Here is an 18,345-nt window from a genome sequence, read left to right as displayed (position 1 = left end):
ACGTCAAAGTGAATGTTATGACATTCATTCCTGACAGCATATGCTAAAGTGTAGGCTAGTTAGTTTTTCTGTTTCAGTATTTATCTCAGGCTGTTTTTCAGGAATCTAACAACTGTGCTAAAATCCAGGAAACTAACAGAAGAGCTAAATCTAAGAGCCCTAACAAATAGCCTATTTGTTAGCACCCTAATATGTGGAATTTAGGTTAACTCTCTTAACCTTAATTTTAGGAACTTCAAGTACAAGGCCCAAGTGCTGCATTATAAAAGGATGGCAATCCTACTTTCAGCAACTCAGGGGTTTGAAGCGTGAAGAATTTATTATATCATCATATTTCAACGTTGTACTTTTATTGTGTCTTGTATTAGGTTTTACTTGTGAGCCAAGCAATTATCACCTAGATGATTGCATTGGACTAGGGTGTTCATTGAGTTGTAATTGTTGTGTCACTCTAAGCTTTTAAGCGTGAGTGCTGTGTTTCTTGATTAAAGCTTTTAACCACAATCAAGAGTTGTTTGAAGTATAACTTCACCACTGACTTTAAACTTATTAAAGGTTATAATCATTGTTGTGATTGAGGGGGAGTGAGTAGGAACTCAGGTCTTAGTTTAGATTGAAATTGCATTGGGTAGGTCTTAAGTGATAGGATTAAACAGTTGGTTTTAGTCCTGAATTAATACCTCTTATAGTGGATTTCCTCCTTGGCTTGGTAGCCCCCATACGTAGGTGTGTTTGTCACCGAACTGGGTAAACAATTCTCTGTGTTATTTACTGCCCTTTACATTTACTTTCTGCATCATTCCTGTATGCGCAGAATTTGATGTCATAACATCCAGTGTGACATCGATAGTCTGTTACTAGAATTTCAAATTTAATCGGGAAATGAGGTAAGGACCAAATAAAATCAAGATGAAAGGCCTCTAATACATGGCATATGAGATGAACAAGAGAGGATCAAAATATCTCTTCAATTGCCATAAGCAATCCCTAAGTCAAACATCAATCATAGAAAAGTCAACTGAAAAGTCAAGTTAACTTAAAAAATATGAAATAAATAGTAAATTAATCAAGAAAATTATGAAAAATTAAACTAAATAAGATGGGGTCAGGACATCATGATCCCCCAAAAAGATTTTAAAAATAATGAAAATTGGTACATAAATTAAATAAAATAAAATAGAAGTCAAATTAAAAGTCAACCAACCAAACTAGGTCAAAAATAAATCCAAAATAAATTGAAAGTGTGAAATAAAATTTCAAGAAAAGTCCAGTTTGACCATGAGACAGTGGTCAACCTTCATCCCAAAAATCAAAAGCAAAAAATAATTTTAAGTCATGAAAATAAAACCAATAAAAAGTGTGTTAAAATGGACCATTTAGAATAAATAATTAAAATAAAATATTAATATTAAATAAATACGAAAATAAAAGTTATATAAAATTAAATAAGACATTAAGAAAAGTGAAAAATATTTTTGGGTAATTTTATGAATAAAGAAAATATTTTAAAATAATTAAAGGCAAAACAGAAATTAAATAAGAATTAAAAAAGAAAATAAAAGTGGACATGTGTTAGTGTTAATGGGCCAGGAAGTGTGGGGTGGGAAAAGCAACAACGCAAGGCCCATGGTCCAGCTCAAATATTCAGCATGTGACACAAGTAAATAACATTTTATTAAGAAAATTCATGTGACATGGCTATCAATTGGTCAAGTACTTTAAGTGACTAAATGACAAAATAAGAAGCACGGCGAGGATTCAAACATGAATGCTAGATCCAATGGCTCCTACAGTGACACGTCACCGTCTTCCTCATGAAGACAAGAAACCATAATCCCATGCAGAAAAACGCAGCCATGCAATGATTTTTCTTCCACTTCCACTCAAGATTACAACCACCATAGGGCACCAAATGAGATGAAATAAAAACCAAAATTCAAGTATGAAATGTGTAGATTATCATGGTGACTTGTTTTAGTAAAAATAGTGGCTTAATCATGGAGAAAAGTTGACCACAAGAGGTCAACATGGACACGACATAATGGAAAAAAAATTCAGCATGCATAACATGAAGAACACATGCATATGATTTGGCATGGCACACAGTGATGATCATAGATGAGCACGATGATGAGCATGATAAACAATAATAAGCATAGCATGGTGAACAATAATAAGCATATGTATACCATTCATGGCCATGGAAGATGAGTGATAGAGGGTACCTAGTGGAGGCTTGATCCAATGCCACTTTGATTGTGGAAAGGAATGGAAGGATATGAGGCTGCCTTCTTGGTGCTTCAAGAGACCTTGAGTGAGAGAAAGGAAGTTGCTATGTGATGGAACTTTCTTACTTGCCACGAAATCCCACTGCCCTCTTTAGGTTTAGGGTTTCTTGTGCTTAAATATGATGAAACAAGTGTCTAATGCGCTGAAATCCATGTTGTCCATAATGCAAGGTGAGGTGTATTAGGAAAAAACGTGTGCTGATTTTATGCATGGCTTGGCAAGTAAGAAAACAATCAAAGATGGTGACTTTATGGCCATGTAACTTGATGCTCAAGTCACCAATTGGAGAAATAATGCAAATAGTAGCAAGATATCACGGAGCTTAGCAACTTTCATGTTGAGCACAAGTTGAAATGATGAATGAAAGAAGGTGAAAATGGGCCTCAAGTTCAGGTTTCATCATGCAGAACTGGCTGGGCTAGTTTGGCCTAAAATCTGCATAGAAAGTCATGTCATGGTGCCCACTTTAGGTGAATGTATCTCTCAAACCATGGATCCAAATGAGATGATTCTAAAAGGATGTGAAAGAGGACATGGCAAGGTACAATTGTTGTGAATAAAACATTTTCCATTGATGCCTTGAAGTGCAAGTAAACTGGCCAAGAAGTCTTGACAAACTTTGAAGATTTTAGACTTATAAATTTTTCTAAGTGTCCTAAAAAAATGTCTCACTTTGACTAAGCTTAACTTTCTCAATTTTAATCCAAATGGATCAAACTTTATACCTCTAGAAAGCTTGGAACAAGAGGAACAACTTTCATGTTGGAGAAATTTTCAAATGGAGCTTTTATCTTGATGGAAAATCGGCTTAAAGTGAGTGCAACAATCATGAAAACTTGCCCTAAATGGAAAGTCAACCATTTTCAAATTAAGTAACTTTTCCAATTCCTGATTAAATGATGAATCCATGACCCAACCTTGATCAAACTTCACATGTAGGCTCCCTTAGGCATGAATTTTGAGATTCCACTCTCAAAATGTCAGGAGTTGACTTTTCTGGCCCTACGGTTGACTTTTCCCAAACTGTCTGATTCCTGATTCCATTGATCAATTGAAGCACTTCTGCCTCAAATAAAAAGCTGATTTTTTGTATGTAGACCCTTATGGAAATATGGAGGGCCATGGAAAAGAGTTTCACCCAAAGAATCAGAAATAAACTGATTTTATACCAAACCCTAATTTAGGGCAAAATTGATCAAGAACTGGTTGCACTGATTGCCAATGGATCTTTCTGAGATAATTGTGAATCTTCCTAGGCCAAAATGCCTCTCCAATCATGACATGGATGAGCTTCTCTACTTCCAACCAAACATTTCCTGTTGCAGGTAGCCATGAAACCCTAATTTCTGATTAAATCCAGATGAACACTCTGATAGCTCTGAATCTTTCACTGATGAACTAAGGAACAAAATAAGATACCTAGAGCCCCCTGAGACCCTTGAGACTTGTATACTTAGAGAATGAAGTCCAATTCTCAATCTTGCTTTGTGTAGGCTCCTTCTGTTAAGGAGTGATCAATCAAAACCTGATTTCCATGTCACTAATGCAGTATGCAATGAGTATGACCCAGTATGATGCCAATGAAATATAAAACATAATCTTATGATTCGTAGAAATTGAAGGATAAATTTTGGGGTATTACACATACCAATATAAAAATATGGGATCAAAACCTCGTAGTTTGTGGTAACAATTTCAAAATGAGTGGATTGTTTTTAATCAAAAGTTAAGTTTAAAAGAGGCACAAAAGGCCCAAAAGAGTTTGAATGAGTGTTAGTTATTTTTGTCTTTTGAAATTTTAAGTCAAGTATGGTTAAGTTCATTTACAAGTTTGATTAAGAAAAAGAGTTCAAAAAATGCAATGGCATAAGGCCAAAGTTTCTAATTTGTAATAAAGTCTAAGTTTAGAAATCACAAGCAAATAAGGTTTTTAAAAAGGGGAAGAGATTTTAAATTTAAGAAGTGGGAGGAGATGAAGAGACTAATCCTAAGCATAAAATTAAAAGTTAAGAGTTGAAAAGATCTGACCAATGCGATGCAATCCAATAGACAAAAATGTCATATAGAAAACCCACTTCCCCTTTGGACTTTGAATCAAGCAATAATCAGCAATCAAATAGCCATATGAAGAGCAACGCATCAAATAAAGATGGCCATATCCAAGCAAGCAACTTCACAATCTTCTTCTTGATCTTCCGATGTATCAGATGACATACTCCTTGATTGGCTCAGAATAAGGCATTAGACACAGGTTCAAAGTAACAGTTGTATCAAGACAATGTAGCAAATGAACTCAAGTGGATCCAAATACTTGTATCAGAGGAAAGCTCAAATCATGATAACTTGATCTTAGAAATGTTGGCATTGGTCAAGTCCTTTTGCATGGGGAATGTGCCTAATTCTAAGTCCTTAAGCTCATATTGAATCCAATAGTCCACACAAAGATTTTTTAGGGTTTTTATTATTTATTAAGTATTTTAAGGTCCTAAGACCATAAACACAAACAAGATACACAAACAAATATATACAATCACAATATATGGCTCAAATGAGCAAAGTGAAAATGGCATAAACATAAACAAGTTAAATTATATGTAAATGGAAAATGAAATTCTAAATGACTTGAATTTAAATGACATAAGGTAAATGACTTGAAATTAAAAGCAATAAAAATAAAAATTTAGTCAAATGTTAGTTGATTAGATGTTAGTAGTGTTTTGCTTTTCAATTGATTAAGTCATTCTTTGGAGAACACTCAAACCTCTATTCACAAGCATGGATCCTTGAACCAAGACATCTTCCAAAGGAAGGAAAAAAGGCCAAGTTTCCATACAATACCATGAAAGGGGGGAGACTTACAATCCCACTTACTAGAATGCTATGCCTTTAGGGTCAAAATTTAGCTCTATGTTAAGCAATCGTAATTAGACTTGTGTAGGAGTCTCAATTATCTGAGGTCGGGCAATAGAAATTTAGGTGCTAATGCATGTTAGAGATATGGCATAATTAATCATACTCCTAAAACATACCACACTCAAAAATAAAAATGATCAAAGGATGAACCTAATCTCATCCATACTTGTATAGGTTCATCTAACATAAAGTTATTGATGAACCAATTAGCCTTAGGATATTGAGATATCATTGGTCAATGGAAGGGATGGGAAATAATGGGATTTGAGATGAAGAGGGAGGGGAGATGAGAGAAACACAAATTGGTCATGGGAGGAACTTTATCAAATCAAAATCATCCATTCATTTTGGAAGATGAAATGTACATTTCATTAATCCCCTAAATCCAATGACTTTAATTTAACAAAAGTCAAATCAACCTTTACCAAGGCCCAAACACATAGTCAAACATCACAAGTCAACAAAAATGGCTCAACACAATTTCTATACAACTAATCAATTAAAAATCAAATTAAAATGAATTAAATTTCAATTTAAATTGGCCAAAACCTAAAACCTCTTCAAAACACCAAATAAATGGCCAAGAGATTTATCCTAGGTCAAAGAAGGTCAAAGAAGCTTGGACAAAAAAATTCATGATTTTTGAAAAGTCATAAGTATTTTTAAACAATTAAAAATATGCACAAAAACAATTAAATCATGAAAAATATCAATATTAATCCAAAAAATAATTTTAATTCAGAAAATGAAAGAGGCATATATTTGATTTTTTTTTGTGAAAGTCCCATATTTTTTGGATTAAAAATGAAATTAATATGAATTAATCAAAATAAAAGGATTAAATGAAAAATCAGAAAATAAAATTAAAAAAAAACAAGGGCCATCATATCTCCATCATTAATTGAGGTGGCAGATCTGATGACCAAGCGCGCGTGTTCCACCAATGCCTCAATTAACTGTGCCACACACGTGGTAATCAATTTGGACACGTGAGATTAGAACCTGAGACTCAGATCAGATGGTTCTGGACAAGTCAGCACACCATCAAAGCCCTAGCTCCGGTCATCTTCTTCGGTGAGCACCATCGGTTTGGTTCAAGCTCAACTTAAAGGAAAATAAAAAGTGGATACACTAGTTTGAAGGAAAAATGCCCAGGAGCACGAATCTGACCTCAATTTTCTCCAATTCCAAGTATATAAAAAGATACAGGGATTTGAATTTTGAGGATCATGAATTAAGTTGCTTCGATTTGACCTCAAAGCAACTCAATCTTCTTTCCTACATTGATAGGACTTCAGACAACCAAAAATCAACAAGAATGGTGAAGAATTGAGGGAGAATCGAAGAGATGAAAATTCTAAAAATTCACCTTCAATGGAGCTTCAGATTGGCACGACCTTGCTTTCAATTATGCTTGGCCTTGCTTCAGATGCTTGTTAGAAGTTAAATGGATCAAGGAAAGGTATGGACTCTTGGAGTTTCAATCTCAAAACAGTTGGAGATTTGAAACTCGATTTTCAAAGAAAATCTTCCAACTTATCCTTTAATGGTGAGGATTTGGGGTTGCTGATTCAAAGCTTGGGCATGAGGTCCTTAATTCTGAGCAACGCGGGTCTTATTTATAGGCCATGAGATTGATTTCCACACAATTCCATTTATGGCAAAATTTGAGTAATTCCTTTGCATGCTTGCATCGGTGTGTGATAGGCCTATCAAGTGATGCAATCTGATCCAAAATTGAGTGAAAGTCATGCTGAATTCATGTTGGAAGGCCATGCAATTGCGTATGAAAAGTGGAAGTGGAAATCATCCAAATGGTTCTTCAACTTGCGCCCATGTGGAAGTCCTTCTTACTTTGGCCAAATGATATGATCTTGGAATTTTTGGAAGGGTGAGATCAAGGGGAATAACTTTCATGTTGAACACTTTTTCATTTGAAGCTTGGATAATGATGAATTTTGAGGTGGAAGTTTGGGAAATCAAACATATTTGAAAATTTTCTAAGTACCAAGCCATATGTTCACTTCTTCCACCTTGAATAACATTTTCTATGGACTTCAAATGAGAAAAGTTCCTTCATCAAAGTTGTATATCTTTCAAGCCTATTCAATTTGGTCATAAATTTGACCTTATTTGGATTTGGCATGAAGGAGTTATGCATTTTAGAAGTTAAGGAAACTCACTTGTTCAATGGTAATGGCCCAAAATGACCTATAATGTTTCCTATTGGCACATGGATTTGCACGTCAAATTTTAGCTTCCTCTAAACATCAAAGTTGAAGTAGACATCTCTAATTTAATCATGAAATTTTAATGGATTTCATATCATAAAAATTGAGCAAGTTATGGTCTTGGGAAGTTGACCTCCAAACCAGGGTTCAGACAAAATGACCTATAATCTTTCACCATAAAAAATAACTTTCCAACCAGAAACAGATCTTGACTTCAACATGAAAGTTGTGTAGAATGTCATTTTTAGTAACCTTTCTCTTGGAATCATTTTCATATGACAAAAATTGTAGGAGATAAGGTCTAAGGAACCCTAGTTTTGACCAGTTGACTTTCTCTGGTCAACCACCATGAACCAACTTGCTAGCTTGACATTATCTTGACTTTTGGGACTCATGGAGGATCATATATATGTAGGATGATATAATATGAAGTATCCCTTGAAATATTTGATCAATTGTTGAAGAAACTTGTTGAAGAAGTCACACAAGATACCTAGATGAATTAAGGTTTCTAAGGCAAACAAACTCCAAACTCTTGATGATTTCTTGATCAAAATGACATGTGAAGATCATGGGGATCCATATATGATGCTTAGAGCCAATGTGAACCATTATTGATTGTGCTCCTTGCGTTGAGGGTCTCAAACCCTAGATATGAGCTTGATGGAGCATAGGTGAGCATACACACTACCTACAAAAGAGTTAAACTATACATTGACATATTTTTGGTATTTTTGTTAGTAAATAATGAAAACAAAGTATGATACAATCAAATATGCTTGGTGATCTCTCCTAATGCAAACCCAATGAATGAGGGGTAAGGAGGATGCCAATGTGTGATCCCAATGCCAATGCATATGATGAGATAACATGAGGGATCTTAGGGTCAAAATTGGGGTCTTACAACTGCCCCTATTTAAGGACGTTCTAGATGAGGAGATGAAAGTTAAAATCTTCGTATCGACTCAGCATAATGGACTTAAATAACAATAATAGAAACAAATTTTGGTCCCTAAGAGACCTCATGATGCATATGATATGAAATGTTAAAAATAATCTCTGTGGAGAAAATGTTGCCACAAAGGAAAAGGATCCGTAGATACTGAAAGTCCGCAGGAGTATAATGCATTCCCTAAGGAGAACTCACTGGGGAGACAGAGACTCTGGGGGATAAAAAGTTATGCGTATGCCAAGCTACGACTTAAAACTGCTGGGGGACACGAGGGGTTCCATGAAAATAAATCAATGGAAGGACTCAGTCGGGGATAAAGGAAAAATCTGCAAGGGAAACGGGTAAATCCAGACAAAACTGAAATACTCGATCCAAATAGGGGATAGCGACTTCACTGAGGAAATACGCACTCAAACTCAACTGGGGAAGCATAAAATTCAACACAGGAGTACCCGAAGTATATTATCCATTACCGGTTATTGGGTAAGGAGATAACATAGTCTGACATGGAAGACATTCATTACCGGTTAGGGTAAACATATCAAGGATGACTCGCTGAGGGCAACATGATGTGTATTCATTACCAGTTATTGGGTAAGAATAACCTGCTGAGGAAAAGCCAAATAGGATTTACAACCATCGGTTACTGGGTAGAAGACCAAAGAAAGAGAATATTTGTCACTGGTTAAAGTGAACATATCAAGGAGAGACTGAAGGGGAAGAATATCCGTCATCGACTAAGATGATCATATCAAGGATAGATTGTCGGGGAAAAAGTAGGAATTACATCTATCAGTTATGGGATAGAATACCGAAAAGAGAGAATATCTGTCACCGGTTAGGATGAACATATCAAGGATAGACTCCGAGCGGAGAAATATGAATTACATTTATCAGTTACTAGATAGAATACCGAAAAGAGAATATCCGTCACTGGTTAAGGTGAACATATCAAGGATAGACTCGACAAGGGAAAGTAGGATTTACAACTACTAGTTACTGGGCAGAAGACCGCAAAGAGGAGGAAACCCGTCATTAGTTAGGATGAACATATCAAGGATTAACTCTTTGAGGAATGAAATAGGGATTACTGTAACACCCCGATAAAACAAGATAATTATTTAATTTAAGTTAATAATATATTTATTAATTTAATTAAATAATTGAAATTATTATTATTGGATTATTATTTTATTGGAATAAAAGTTGGAATTTAGAAAAGGTCCCATTTAGTAAAAAGGTTTATTTTTCACGTGAAAAGGAAAAAGAGACAGAAAAGTGGAAAAAGGGCAAAGAGAACCAGAGAACAAGGGTTGGTGAGAGGAAGAGCTTGAAGCTTAAAGATTCGCCGGATTAACTCAGGTAAGGGGGGGTTTATCGACGATTAATGGGTATTATGGGATAACATGTAGTGGGTAGTGATAGACCATTGATTTGACTCTAATTGGAATGACGCATGATGAAATTGTGAACTTTTGGATGAACGAAATTGGATTATGATTGAAAGGAATTCGTAGGAATTAGATGTAAAAATGTTAGAATTGGTGAGATTGAATAGGGTATGATTCGTGTTATATGATATGAACGATTACTGTGTAAAATTGGATTGTAGGAGGTTGGAATTGGGAGATCTCGTAGCAGAGAAAACCATAGCAGATCTGGAATTCTAGTTTCTGGTCATACGCGTATGGCACTAGGCAATACGCGTATGAGATGGTCTGGTACGCGTATGGCACTAGGCAATACGCGTATGGATGAGGAAGATGATGTTTTGAACGTGGTTTGGTCTCTGTTGGTACGCGTATGGGGAGGTGGTACGCGTAGCATACGCGTATGAGATAGGTGGTACGCGTATGGGATTGGCTGAGAATTGGGCCATACGCGTATGGGACTAGGCAATACGCGTATGGGCAGGATTGTGATTTTTCTGTGCTGTTGTTGTACAGTTTTTGGTTGTTCAGCTGAGTAATGTAATTTAGCTGATGTATGATAGAGTAGGGATCATTTCCCGTTGTTTTGAGCAGTGTAGGTATTAGTAGAGTGTGCTAATACTGTGATTAATTATTTGACATGATATGATGTTTTGATACATGTGTTGATGATGTATGATGGTATGCATAATGCTGTGAATGTATATGTTATGTATGAAATTATGAATGGACTGTTATGGCTTAGAGTGTGAGCGTATGTCCATTGTGGATGATTGTTGATGTTTGCATGACTAAGTGATTTAGCTTGCATATTGTGGCCTTTATGGTGGTAGCTAATTCCCATGGTGAGGAATTAGTGAGTTAGTCATTATGGACTGTTGTTGATGTTTGCATGCTAGGTGAATTAGCGTGCATATCATAGCCCTTGGGGTGGTAGCTAATTCCCATGGTGAGGAATTAGTGAGTGAGTCACTAGGTCTCAAATGAGTGGGACTAGTGAGCTTGGTAGCCGTACCTGGATTTGGTCGGTGAGGTTGAACTATATGTTCACGAATAGTCGGTACCGCATGCATGGAGTCTCATTGCATAATGTATATATGTATGGCGTATAATATGAATGGATGTATTCCAATATTATACGTGTTGTTTTGGTGATTGTGTTGAGTACGATTTTTGAGTTGATATTGCCGTTGCTGAATATGTGTGATCTGATTAGGGTGATGATATGTGTTAAATTACTTAGCATTACATGATATTTTATAATGCTTATTATATCGATTGAGGAACTCATCCTTACAACTATATTTTCAGGTAACGAGCAGTGATTGAGTAGAAGCTAGTCCTTGGAGTCTAGTGTAGTCTCCTTAGTGGGTCATGCTCTGATAGATGTAACATCGGGACGGGATGTTTTACCTTGTTGAATAATTTTACATGTAATGTGTTACATGTTTTGCATGATTGATTTGATTTCTATCCGCTGCGTATTGTGCAAATGCTTTATGTTTTGAATTAATAAAAGAGCATGACAGTTATTTGGTGAATGGTGTGAAATGATTGTGTGACACCCTTAATTGCATAATTACTTTGATTGATATATTGCTATTTTAATTAAATATTTGGGGTATTTTAGAAGGGTGTTACAATTACGACTACCTTTTTACTAGGTAGAAAACCAAAAAGAGAGAATATCCATCACCGGTTAGGATGAACATATCAAGGTTAACTCAAAAGGAAAAATATTCGCCATCAGTTAAGATGAACATATCAAGGATAGACTGCCTGGGGAAACGTAAAACGAATCCGCTGGGAAAAACAAGAGGAAGTAGATCACTGTTACCGGGTATTGGGTAAGAGTAAAGTACTCGCAAACTGAGAAGAATCTTACCAGTTACTGGGTAATAGATTATCAGGGGACCAAAAGCGTCGATCTAGGTAAAAGCTAGAAAGAATGATTAATCAAAGACTCGACCCGATGAGGACATAACTCAATGGGGGGTGGTTCCATCCAGATAATCAACTGGGGAGGAAGCTGAAATAATAATCATCCATGAGGAAATAAATCAGTGGGGAATGAGAAAGGTTAAACTCTTTCTGCTTAAGGGGTCGACACTCTACAATTGAGGGAGGACAGACACACCAAATCTGCGTGGGGGAAATGATATCACTATAGCAGAGGATCAGAAAAATAATGAATCACAAAGTACAATAATAATGCAATAATGAAATCTATGAATGTATATGTATATGTATATGTAAATGATTGACGATTATGTTGACAAAAATAATCACGAAGGATATAATTGTTAACGGTATGAATCATCGATACAACACTCGGCTAATCTTGATAGGATGGAGGCATCGATTGGAGAAAAAAATTGGGGATGGACATAAACCATCCATCTCAAAGGCTTGACCCTGGCTGGGGAAAGCAAGAGGATCTGCTGAGGATTTGAATCATCAACCCTGCAGGGAATTTTTGTTCAACACCATATCAAATGGGAGACAACCTCGCAGAGGATCAAAAATACTGCTCAAGAATCAGTGCTGACGGGGATCAGGGATAACTCCACTGGCGACCTGAGGGTAATAAAACTCATGCTGGACTTATGCAAACCGTTGAGAATATGTGCCTCTAGTTCAACTGGGGAGGTAATTGTAAACTTAGTTGGGGAAACTTGAAGGTAGAGAAAAACAATAAAGGGGGTTTGAATTGTTTTGGAAAATAAAAACTTTTCTATAATTTGGACACACACAGAATAAAAACAAATTGACACAGAATTTTATATTGGTTCGCTTGAAATTCAATGCTACTCCAGTCCACCCGGCCAAGGTGATTTCGCCTTCAAAAAGGACTTAATCCACTAATCTTGAAAGATTATACAAATAAATGTCTAAGAGAATAATCCCTTAGCCCTCTCAAGTATTCAGACTGCACAAAGTCACTTGAGGAAGTATCTTAACAAAAATATGATTGTAATGCAATGTGCTTCTAACAAAAAGCAAATATTACAGAGTTATAAGAACAACGGTTTTTCACGTAAGAGCAGTAGCTCGTGAAAACGCAAGGGAGGATGAATAAGAGTTGTTGTATTCTTGTGTGTCTCAAGTGTATCTATTGTGAAGTATTCAGTCCTTTATATAGGCGTTGAGAAGAACCGTTGGAGTGATGACAGGATCTTGGTCATTGAAGAATGTTTATTGTCATTACTCTCGTTGTTTCTTTCTAAAATAGTTTTGTGTGCACCATAATTTCCTTCTAGAAATACTTTCTTTCCAAAACCAGATTTCTTCATAGTTACGCGTTCTGAACTGGTGAATTTGTATCAGAATCTTGTTAGTCAGAGTTTCACTTTAGAGGTTGCTTTTATCTGACCACATCAGAGTTTCTCTATGCTCTTGACTACTTCAGATTCAGAGTCTGGATTTAGTCTTCTTTACCAGAGTTGTTAACTTCTTTCTAATTTGATGGTACCTGTGATGATCAGAGTCAAAACCTTTTGAACGCGTTTCCTCTGAGCAGCATCTACTAGTTGAATTTTGTATCTGGTATTTTTATCTATCTGATTGTTTGATCAGAGTCCTGCACACTTAAGAAAAATTTTGTTAGAGTACCATTTTTGTTTCATCCTTTGTTATCATCAAAATCTTAGAGATACATTGTAGAACCAACTTTGTTCTTACAAAACCGACTTGTTGTTGGAGAGGAAGAGGTGATCAAACCAACTACTCGGGGAAGACCAACAATGTTTCCGCATTTTAGGACTTACTTGTTCTGAGACTGCTGTTAATATTCCTAAATGAAATCGATTGCCCCTTAAAAGTAATTGCTTTTATTATTTTAAGAAGAAATATTTTTGATTTTATTGATTTAAATATTTTAAAATTATCATCATAAAAATTCAATTCTATTTTAACTGAAAGATAAAATAGAGTAGAAACAATTGGATAAAAAGCTCAACTTTATTTAATGGAATGGTAGTCTGTAAATGACAAGACTCCATAGATCTTTACAAAAGTTGAAAATGGAATTTTACATGGAAAAGGGCTACATTGAATACAATGATCACTAATCCTTCTACCAACTTCGATATCTACTATGCTCTTGGCTTCGGTTGAAAATGATGAATCAGAGTTGACTGACTTGCTCAAGATTGTTCCAAGACTGGAGATCAACCGAATGCAGTTACTTACCATAATCCCTAATTTTTGTATAGATTGCCCCGAGGTGGGGTACACAACCTATCGGGATGAATTTTCTATTTTATGTCTCTAATTTTTTTCCTGGATCGCCCTTTCGGGTTTTCAATCCACCGAGACGCTCATTTTTGTCTAAGCCGCCCTTTCGAGTTTTCAACTTAGCGAGTTGTTCTTTTATTTTTAGGCGAAGTATTTCTTGACTGCATCAGCATTTACATGACGTGTGAACTCTTCACCATCCATAGTTGTAAGAATCAAAGCACTGCTAGAAAAAGGCTCTATTAACAACATATGAGCCTTCATAATTTGGATTCCATTTGCCCCTAGCATCTGGTTTAAAAGATAGCATTTTGTTGAGCACAAGGTCACCTTCTTTGAATACACGTGGCTTGACCTTCTTATCAAAAGTTTTCTTTATTCTGCTGGTATAACTGACCATGGCACATGGCAGTCAACCTCTTCTCTTCAATTAAATTAAGCTGGTCATACCTGGTCTGACACCATTCAGCCTTTGTCAACTTGGTTTCCATCAAGATACGCAATGATGGGATCTCAACCTCTACTGGGAGCATAACTTCCATGCCATAAACAAGTGAGAAAGGGGTTGCCCCTGTTGAAGTGCAGAATGATGTACGGTACCCATGCAAAGCAAATATGAGCATCTCATGCCAATCCTTGTATGTCACAACCATCTTCTGAATGATCTTCTTGATGTTCTTGTTTTCAGCTTCAACAACCCCATTTATCTTAGGTCTGTAGGGAGAAGAATTGTGATGTGCAATCTTGAAGTATTTGCAAAGAGCCTCCACCATATTATTATTCAAGTTAGATCCATTATCAGTAATGATCTTACATGGCACACCATACCGGCATATAATCTGATTCTTGATAAACCTTACAACGACTTGCTTGGTTACATTTGCATACAATGCCGCTTCAACCCACTTTGTGAAGTAATCAATAACCACTAGAATGAAACGATATCCGTTCAAAGCTTTGGGCTCAATCATGCCAATCATATCAATTCTCCACATGGAGAAGGGCCATGGAGAGGAAATGACGTTCAACAGTATCGGAGGGATATGAATCTTATCTGCATAGATTTGACACTTGTGGCCTTTCTTCACAAACTTGCAACAATCAGATTCCATTGTCAGCCAATAGTAACCTGCTGTTAACATCTTCTTAGCCATATCATGTCCATTGGAGTGAGTACCAAAGGAACCTTCATGGACTTCAGTCATCAATAGGTCTCCTTCGTGTCTATCCACACCTCTGAGTAGAACCATATCGAAGTTTCTCTTGTAAAGCACATCACCATTCAGGTAGAAGTTGCAACCTAGTCTCCTCAAAGTCTTCTTATCTTTCAAAGATGCCCCAGACGGGTAAATCTGACTTTGGAGGAAACACTTGATATCAAAATACCATGGCTTTTCATCTTTGATTTCTTCAACAACAAACACATGAGTTGGCCTATCAAGATGCATCATAGTCAAATTAGGAACTTCGTTCCAAAACTTTACTACAATCATTGAAGCCAACATTACAAGAGCATTTGCCATCCGTTTTTCATCTCGAGGGATATGATGAAACTCAACCTTTGTAAAGAAAGTTGAAATCCTCCTCGCATAATCTTTGTATGGTATCAAACCGGGTTGATTCGTCTCCCACTCACCTTTGATCTGATTCACAACCAAATCTGAATCTCCATAGATGTCCAAATACTTGATTCTGAGATCAATGGCCTCTTCAAGCCCCATAATGCAAGCTTCATATTCAACCACGTTGTTCGTACACTTGAAAGTTAATCTAGCTGTAAACGGAAAATGAGTGCCTTGAGGAGTTATAATTAATGCCCCAATGCCATTACCATACTCATTAACAGCTCCATCAAATACCATGCCCCAACGGGAATCAGGTTCTGGCCCTTCTTCAAGCAATGGTTCATCACAATCTTTCATTTTCAGGTACAAGATCTCTTCATCAGGAAAATCATACTGCACTGACTAATAATCTTCAATCGGTTGGTGAGCCAAATGGTCAGCCAAGACACTACCTTTGATAGCTTTTTGAGATTTGTATTCGATATCATACTCAGATAATAACATCTGCCAACGGGCAATCCTCCCAGTTAAAGCAGGCTTCTCAAAAATATACTTGATTGGATCCATTTTGGATATCAACCAAGTAGTATGATTCAACATATATTGGCGCAGACGCCTAGCAGCCCAAGCCAGTGCGCAAAAAGTCTTTTCTAGCATAGAGTACCGAGTCTCATAATCAGTGAAATTCTTACTCAGGTAGAAAATATCATATTTCTTCTTTCCATATTCATCTTGCTGACGCAGAACACAACCCATACTTTCTTCAAGCACAGTCAAATACGTGATCAACGGTCTTCCTTCAACAGGCGAGGACAGAATCAAAGGCTCAAGTAGATACTCTTTGATACTGTCAAACGCTTTATGCCAATCCTCGGTCCAATCACAAGATTGATCTTTCCTAAGAAGCTTGAATATAGGCGCACATGTAGCCGTCATGTGCGATATAAATCTTGAAATATAGTTCAAGCGGCCGAGAAATCCTCTGACTTGCTTCTCAGTTTTGGGCGCATGCATCTCTTGTATTGCTTTGACCTTGACAGGATCAACTTCAATACCCTTCTCGCTGACAATAAAGCCCAACAACTTACCAGAACAAATACCAAAAGTACACTTATTGGGATTCAAGCGGAGTTTGTACTTCCTCAAACGCTCGAATAACTTCAACAAATGTTCAACATGTTCTTCTTCATCACTTGATTTAGTAATCATATCATCAACATAGACTTCGATCTCTTTATGTATCATGTCATGAAAAAGATTAGTCATGGCTCTCTGGTAAGTTGCACCAGCATTCTTTAAATCGAAAGGCATCACTTTATAATAGAATGTACCCTAGGGTGTGTAGCGGGAAATTCATGATCATCAAGCTATTGACAAGCTAGAGATCAAATAACAAGAGTCGCCACCGCACTTTTATTGTTTCCAAGGGAAAAGAGAAAAAGTACGAACAAAACCCAAAATTAAGAAGCTTTCAAATCAAAACTAATAAAATGTCAGAGATTACAGGTAAGGGGGTTGGTTACACAGAGGGAAGGTGTTAGCACCCAAAGTTTCCTAGGTACTCCTAGGGAGCCCTTTTTGTGTGCATATGTACTTGGTATAAAGTGATGTTTACAAACAAATAGAATGGGGGGATGAGAAAAGAATTTATTAATTATATTTTTGTGTTTGACAAGACCTTCGGTCTTGTGCCTACGTACCAACATAAAAATGAGGGATCAAAACCTCGTAGTTCGTGATACAAATTTCAAAGTGGATGTATTGTTTTTAACAAAAATTAAGTTTGAAAGGCACAAAGGCCTAAAAATGGTTTGAATGAGTTAGTTCTTTTTGGCCTTTTGAAAGTTTAAGTCAAGTATAGTTAAGTCTATTTACAAGTTTGATTTAAGAAAAGAAGTTTGAAAATGCAATGGCATAAGGCCAAAGTTTCTATCTTTTTGCAAAAGTGGTCAAAGTTTAGAACAAAAGTAGTTCACACAAAGAAGATTTTGAAAAATGGAGGGAGAGATTTTGAAATTAAAGAAATGGGGAGAAGATGAAGAGACTATACTATGTACAAAAATAAAAAGTTTAGAGTTGAAAAGATCTGACCAAATGGGTAGCAATCAATAGACAAGAATGTCAATAGAAAACCAGAATTCCCTTGGACTTTTAGAATTAAGCAACACACAAATGCATAATTATATTATCTTGAAGATCAAGGCATCAAATAAAGATGGCTACATCCAAGCTTATCCATTCCATGATCTTCTCCAAAATAGCCCATGTAACAGATGAATTCCATAAGTCACAGGTTCAAAATAACAACTTCGCAATGATCATGTTGCATATGAACTTAGACATGTCTTCAAATATGTATCAGACGAATTTCAAATTTGCAAGCACTTGGTTTCTCAGCAAGTTGGCATTGGCCAAGTCCTTTAGCATAGGCAGGTTCCCTAGATTCTAAGTCTATTTGTCCAAGATCAAGCCAACAATCTACTCAAAAGTTTTTTAGGGTTTTGGTTGTTATTATGTACATTAGTGGTCAAAGGCCACACAAACAAGCAAAGTATACACAAACAAAATATATCACACAATATGGTCCAAATGGACAAAGTGAAAATTGCATTAACATAAACGATTAGAATGATATGAACAATGGCAAATGAATAGGGGGAAAAATTAAATGGCATTAAAGTAAATGACTTGAAATTAAAAGTTAGTAGTTAATTGGTTAGAAGTTAGTA

Source organism: Lathyrus oleraceus, chromosome 5, assembly GCF_024323335.1.
Source record: "Lathyrus oleraceus cultivar Zhongwan6 chromosome 5, CAAS_Psat_ZW6_1.0, whole genome shotgun sequence".
Classification (NCBI taxonomy): domain Eukaryota; kingdom Viridiplantae; phylum Streptophyta; class Magnoliopsida; order Fabales; family Fabaceae; genus Lathyrus; species Lathyrus oleraceus.
This window is presented reverse-complemented; position numbering follows the sequence as displayed.